This window comes from Parasteatoda tepidariorum, chromosome 4 (genome assembly GCF_982258835.1).
Source record: "Parasteatoda tepidariorum strain Cologne lab strain chromosome 4, Ptep-v5.0, whole genome shotgun sequence".
NCBI classification, from domain to species: Eukaryota; Metazoa; Arthropoda; class Arachnida; order Araneae; family Theridiidae; genus Parasteatoda; species Parasteatoda tepidariorum.
The window spans coordinates 13212982-13220477 of record NC_141758.1 but is presented as its reverse complement, the minus strand read 5'-3'; the positions used below and the strand labels follow the sequence as shown (position 1 = coordinate 13220477).

General features: G+C 30.2%; 1 pseudogene; it reads right to left on the bottom strand.

Annotated features, from left to right (window-relative positions):
* Positions 1-1275: 1275 nt before the first annotated feature.
* LOC147810702 (5S ribosomal RNA) lies at positions 1276-1394 on the bottom strand (annotated as a pseudogene).
* Positions 1395-7496: the final 6102 nt, after the last annotated feature.

The following is a 7496-nucleotide window of genomic DNA, read 5'->3' as shown; positions in this document are numbered from 1 at the left end:
TATTGTATTTAATGAGCAATACTTCTCTGATAAAATATATTCACTGCATTTTCTCCAAATATGTTATTTCATCATGTATCAAGGTATGATTTATCTATATTCATCAATTATGCCTTTCATTTTTCAAAAATCAATTACTGTACATATCAAATCATGTTTTATCTTTATTTTTAATTTAAGTCTACAATCAATATTTCTAGTGTTAAGTCAATTTGTCATATTAAATTTCATTGTTTTATTATTTCACAAGCAAACGGCTTAATTTTTTTTATGGTTACCACAATGTATTCGAATGAACATCAATGTATGTCACAATTAAATATGTGCTAGTTAAAATATAGAAATTTAATTAGTGAAATATGTATCAATTTATGTTATTATTTATTTATGTCAACTTATGTATATATATGTCAAATTATGTTTATATTTATATATATCAACTTAGATTCGATGAATCAGATATTCAAATGTTATATTTACTCAAGCAAAGTGCTTGTTTTTCTATTAGCTACCACATCGACTGCTAAATTCAAAATGTTATTACTATAAATTTTCTGTAAATTTCTAGATGTATGGGATAGGGGCCGCTAAGCGGCCCAGGTGCCCAATTTTTGTAAATAAAGTAAGTAAGTAAGGAATGACATTCGTCCTTTAGGTATCGGTAGAGCCCCTGAATTAGACAGGCCGACTTATCATTTATTGTTGGAGCAAAGAGCTAACATAAGCACAGCGAATAAATATTTTCAAGTGGTAGTTTATTTATTGTAATTCTTGGTGTAATAAATTCGATTTAGCAGATTTTAATCCACCACTATTTCTAAGCAATGCGTAGGCTTATAAAATTCACCACTTTATAGTACTTCTTACATGCGTTACATTTTTAAAAGCAAGCAAATATTGTCAACTATTTGCAAAATTTACTTCGTAGTTATTACCGTTTTTTAAATTATTTTGGCGTGTCCAGAGCAGTTGGCATCTCTTTAGTAACATAAAATATACTAACATAACGTTAACTTGCGAACTTGTATGCTCCAATATTGCTTAATAGGTCAGCTCTGATAGTATAGGAGCCTTAGGTATCGGTACTGCAGATTTGTTGACCATTCTTTCGAGGGCATCTTAATATTAGGTGGGCCAACCTTTCTCCCTTACTTAGGACAGGTAGTACAGAGAATGAAAAAAACATCCATACCGTGTCCGGAATTTGATTCCATGACCTTTCTGATGTGAGTTCAGCTCCCTGACCACAACATAGTCCGGTCGGCTCAAAAGGTATGCCAACGGCATTCTGTGTTCCCAGGTGGTCACCCATCCAAGTACTGACCCCACCCGATGATTCTTGACTTCGGTGATCTGACGAGAACGGATATTTTCATTATGGTATGGCCGTGGGTTCAAAGTTTTGCAATTTTAACTAATCGGGAAAAAAATTGTTAAATAAAAATAGCTTAAGAAATCACTAATAGTAATTAAGTAATGCATAACTACCACTTTCTTTTTTAGGCTGTTATTTACATTTAAGTGTCATCAGCAATAAATGTTTAATAAATTATTTCTATATAATTAAAAATGTTAAAGTAAAACTGGTAGCTGATCTAAAACGCTTAATAAACAAAATTTTAAACTATTATACCAACTTTTCCGATCTTTGCTAGAGATTTTTCCTGGTGATAATTGAAAGGTGTTAGCAAATCTTTACATTTTTCCGAGTTGTTTCAAAAATGAAGCATGCTTTTCTAGGTTCTTACGTATGTTTTTAAATTCATTGTATTCAAACCTGGAGTAAAGTACTAAAATATGAAATCGGCTTTCACTACCACTAGAAAATATTACTCATAATAATCTTAAAAGTTCTCATGCATGTCACGCAAAAAATTGTTGAGATGCAGTTATTTTTAGATTTGTGTTGTACAAAAAAAAAATCGAAATTTTTCAGCGAGAAATTTCGAAGTTATCAAACCTCATTAAGATCACTTTAATATTTTTTTTTTCTCTGTAACTCTATAGGAACATTCATAACTGGATAGAAAGTATATGACTTTTATAAAATTAATGTTGTGTAAAATTAAAAATAATCATTAGGTTCAAAATCCAATAAGCTATCTTTTTCACAGTGGCACCGTCCTGAAATAAAAACAAGTCGCTTTTCAATAATTAACGTCAATATACTACCGTTACTTAATTTTTAAAACCAGAGGAAATTTCGAAAATAAAATACACTTTAAGCATCTTTTTACTTAAAGTATTAAAAAATTAACTTTTTTCCCACTACCGAGGATGCCATCTTGCTCGGTATTGTAAAAATATATTTTTTAAGGAAACCGAAATTGAAGTTATTTTTAATTCAGTATTTCTCATTATATGTTTTACTTCAAATCAAAAATTCAAAATGCATCGAATATAACTTTATTGCAGATATATAGTGGTGACACTTTTAAAGAGTGGACGTAATTATTATTATTGTAAATTATTATCACATTTTAATTATTAATTTTATGTTTTATTTTAATTACGGATATTAAATAAATTTGCTAATTACGTATAAGTATTATGTTTCGCTATATGAAACTCGGTATCAATTAATAAAAACTTGTGCAGAAGACGGAGCAAATTAACTCCTTGAAGCACTATAATTACACGATCATAACTTTTAAAATTACAGCAATTTCGTAAAAAGTTGGTAACAAAAAAAAAAGTATATCCTTATTTTAATAAATTGAATAATCAGAATTTTGCTCACCTCAACAAATATCTCATTTAAAGGGCTGTATAATTTACTTGATCTTAAATTATAACAGGAAAATTCAAAATTGTCCAATTGTTTTTGGAAAAAAATCAAGTAAGAAAAACATTTTCTACCATTGGAAAAAATACTTCGCCAAAATCACAAATCTTGGCGAGGACAAATGTATTCAAGCGGTATTTAATAGAGACTTTTGCTTTAAAATTACAAATATTTATTCAATATCAAAAATTATCACCTCATTTCTGCTCAATATGTTTTACTTGGAATTGCTAACAGCATATGGTAATCCTGTACCTTAAATAATAAGAATTTAATTTTGTATGGAAAAAGAAAATTAGACACAAAATATGCTATTTTAGATTTTTCAATAGATTTACTAACAAGTATTTAAATAGACATTTGAAATATTTTTCGCTACCGTTATATTAAATAAAAACTATTAATTATTATTTGCATAATTTTACGACAATATGTTTTTTATTTGGATTATTAGCGTTATATACAGCATTTGCCTGTTTATAAAAATAGTGGCGAATGCGGAGATGTGAAAATAAGAAGTGTCATATCTAGGACTGGGCTATAAATCGATATATCGATTTAACGCATATATCGGCAAGACGATACAGCGACTTTCATTCAAGGCGATGCATCAGAAATCTGATTTAAGCCGTCGAGTAAAGACAACGAGCGCAAAACGATATAGCGATATAAGACACGCAAGGATATAAGAAAACGATATAGCGATATAAGACACGCAAGGATATAAGAAAACGATATAGCGATATAAGACTCTTCTCTTACGTTCCGATGTCGATTCGCGCAGTGAAAGACGATGCTCGTTTCGTTATGTTGAAATGGCCTTGATTGGTGAGATGTAGAATCAGAATCAGAGTTTTGAGAACACATATCGTTATATCGTTCCATTTCGCACCTCTTAGCTTTTTTTTTCTTTGTCGCGACTTTTCTTGTAGATTATTTTCAGTGGGACTAACTTCGTGATCGCCGATGTTATCTTGTTCTGAAGGCAATCTATTATTGAAAAGAATATATAAAGAAGAGTTTCTTCATTAATTAGATAAGTTTTTTTTAAAAAAAAAAACTTCTTTTTATTTTTAAATGTAAAAACTATCGGCAATCTAATTTAGGCGCCCATAAAGAATTGAATTTGTTAGGTTATTTTTTTACTTTCTTTTAATTTATTAAAAACTTTTTGGATGAAACTTCTAATAATTTAATGAGTTTTTGTTACTGATTTTAAATTTATAAATCTTGTTGTTTTTACTTTTAGAAATAAAGTTAAAACAAAATTTACTTTTGTCATTTGGATTTGGACATAAGTCAATCAACTTTGTTTATACAAAAAAATTTGAAAGGTTTGCGTATTTTATTCATTTTTTTAAATCATTTAGCACTTATTAGAGAGTATAATAATTTTTTTTTTAAAAATATTCTCTTCATATTATTTGTTAATTAGCTAAATATATTATCGAATATCACAATTTTTTTATTTTTAAGAAATTAAATCTATTCTTACTTTGTTTTTCGTTCATAATTCGGTCATTATTTAATTTAATTCAATTATTTATCTGAAATGATAAGGTCCCGCAGTGGACTGATCGTTAAAGCACGGTTCCCTGTAGATCACCGAAGTCAAGCATCACTGGCTGCGGTCAGTGTGCGGGTGAGTGACCACTTGGATCAGTCTGCGTAGGGACCGAGGGTGTGCGATATTGGTCCTCGTTAAGCTGTTCTACTGTAAAGTGCTCGACTTCGCGTGCAGGTCGTCGAGCTACCGAAGCGGGGGTGCCATCCCATCTGCAGAGGATCAAAATTGTGATGGCATGTCTTCGGATCATCCTCAGGGATGTTTCCCAGACCGTCGCCAATAGCCCATTGTGCAGCTCTAGTGTGACGTAAATGAACTATAATAACTGAAATGATAACAATAAAAAATAGTGTTTTAAAAGCGTTTTTTTTTTCTAAAATTTATTTAGCACTTTGTTTTAATCATACAAATAATTTTTAACGTTTCATTTAGAAATTGAACATTACGATCGAACTTAATAATTATGTAATTATTTATGCATAATAGTACAAGAAAATATTAATTTGTGAAAAACGCTTTAAAAAAAGTTTTTAACACTTTGTTTTACGCGTATTATGAATTTCTAAAGAAACATTTCAATAAATATTTTAAGTAAGATTTGTACATTGTAGTCAATTTATTTAATATCTTTCTTAAGCAAAACATATATATCTTCAAATTTATAAATTGATTTAAATCAATCTGAGTATGAAATTTTGATCGAAATCTGACTTTTTGTGCCTTACAAGTAAATGAAATTAAAAAGGACTATATCGCGATACATCGATATATCGCGAAGCAAAACTGACGATGCATCATGATATATAATTTCTAATATCGCCCAGTCCTAGTCATATCTCGAAGGCATTGTTGCGTAACTCAATTGAATATAGTCAAAGAACTTTTACGCTTCGCGTGAAAAAGGGAAACTTCCCATACTGTCAACGCTAAATCGTAACGATCTTTCCCCTCACCTGTGGCGCTGAAGCTGAAAGGAATCAAGAACGATTGAAGAACTCGGGCAGAGATTTTGGCTTCCACGCAATGCTGTTGTTGTTGTTGTTGTTAATTTACGTCGCACTAGAGCTGCACAATGGGCTATTGGCGACGGTCTGGGAAACATCCCGGAGGATGATCCTAAGACATGCCATCACAATTTTGATCCTCTGCAGATGGGATGGCACCCCCGCTTCGGTAGCCCGACGACCTGCGCGCGAAGTCGAGCACTTTACGGTAGCACAGTTTAACGAGGACCAATACCGCACACCCTCGGTCCCTACGCAGACTGATCCAAGTGGGTCACCCACCCGCACACAGACCGCAGCCAGTGATGCTTGACTTCGGTGATCTAATGAGAACCGTGTCTTAACGATCAGTCCACTGCGGGACTCCACGCAATGCACTAATATTTTCTCCGTTAATTATATTCGATTTTGCTTTTAAATTTTTTCAGCTGACAAATTTAGCACGATTATAATTTATTTTAAAGTAGTAAATAATTATATATCAAAAGTAAATTTTATTAAAAAATAAAACTTCATTCCCCCCTTGAAGAAAAAACTTTTTTGATTTGTTACTTGCAAAATTTGTTATATCTTCTTTAAACTTATCTAAAAAATTCTTTTCGGACATATATTTTAGGAATATACTTTTCAATAAAATAAAAATCACACAAATAAAATTGCATACATTTTATGCAATAAATAAATATTTGAACAAGTTTATGAAGTAAAATAACGTAAAATTAAAAGATGCAATATTGGTTCACTTTGCGTTATTTATTCAAACAAAAATATCTAAACATCACTATATTCATAAAATTTTTACACCCCCAAAAGAAATCAAAAATTAAAAAAAGAAAGCAAAAATAACCATGAATAATCAATTCAATTCCCATATTGTACAGTTTGCAGTTTGAGCACAAAAGATAAATTAATGCTTTGGGAGAAGGGACAGAGATTTATTGCTGAATTTCAAGATGACTTTTAAAGCTTAACAAAACGTCTTTTCTTTTTTAAAAAAGTCATGATAAAGCATTAAAATGAAAATTTCGAAATATTGTTAGTTTATTTTATTTGTTTTGCTTCTAATAAAAGGGAAACAAGTATTATTTCTTGAAAAAAAACTGCAATTTACAGCAAATTTTTTGGAAAGAAAACCTATTTACAGACGTTAATATTTATGCTCGTTGTCCTTTGTTTTTACAATGGTCATCTTATACAATGGTAGGCATTTTTTCTGATACATAATCTTCAATTTTAAAATACCTTGAACGCAATCTATATCTGTTGTGTAGTCTGTCAATATCAACATTCTGTAACGATACAATTTAGCTGCAATTTCTTGCATCTAACGATACAATACAATTACAATTCTTGCGATACAATTTCTTGCACCTAAAATTAAAAAAAAAAATTACACTATAATCACACAATAAGATTAAAAGTGCTAATAGCACAATAAGAATGCTGTCTAATTCAACAACGGAACTTAAAATGCATGGTATTAATAAATTATATGTATTAATATTTTATTAAATAGTTTTAAAAAAGCAGGCAGTGTTTAAAGAAAATATTTAGAAAAGAAATTTCATAACAAAACAATTCATTAGGTGATTAAATAACAAAATTATTTAAATTTTTGTTTTACTGGAACAATTAAGAGCTAACAGATGAAAAAAAAATATAACTACTATAAACTTCTCTATACATACATATTATATGTATAAAAAGTAAAACTTTTTACACTTAACACTATTTAAATAATTTCAAATATATAATGAAATTTCATATAATTTAAAATGCCAAATTTATAGATCTTTTTCACATTTCTTGAACAATTAGAATAGATCGCACAATTAGAATAGTGTGATCTGAAGACATGCCATCGTAATTTTGATCCTCTGATGGTTCCCCTACTTTTGTAGCCCGAAGACCTGCGTACGATATCGAGCAGCCTCGTGCCTTAAACTCGAGAGCCATACACCCTCGGTCCCAACACAGTCTGATAAAAGTGGTTATCCACCCGCTCACTGACCTCAACTAGTGATGCTTCACTTTGGTGTTCAACTGGAAACCGTAGTTAAATTTAAAGAAATATATTTTTTGTACAAAAATGGATTAAAACAGTACACCATCCTAGAACGTTTTATTTCTTAGAATAAAT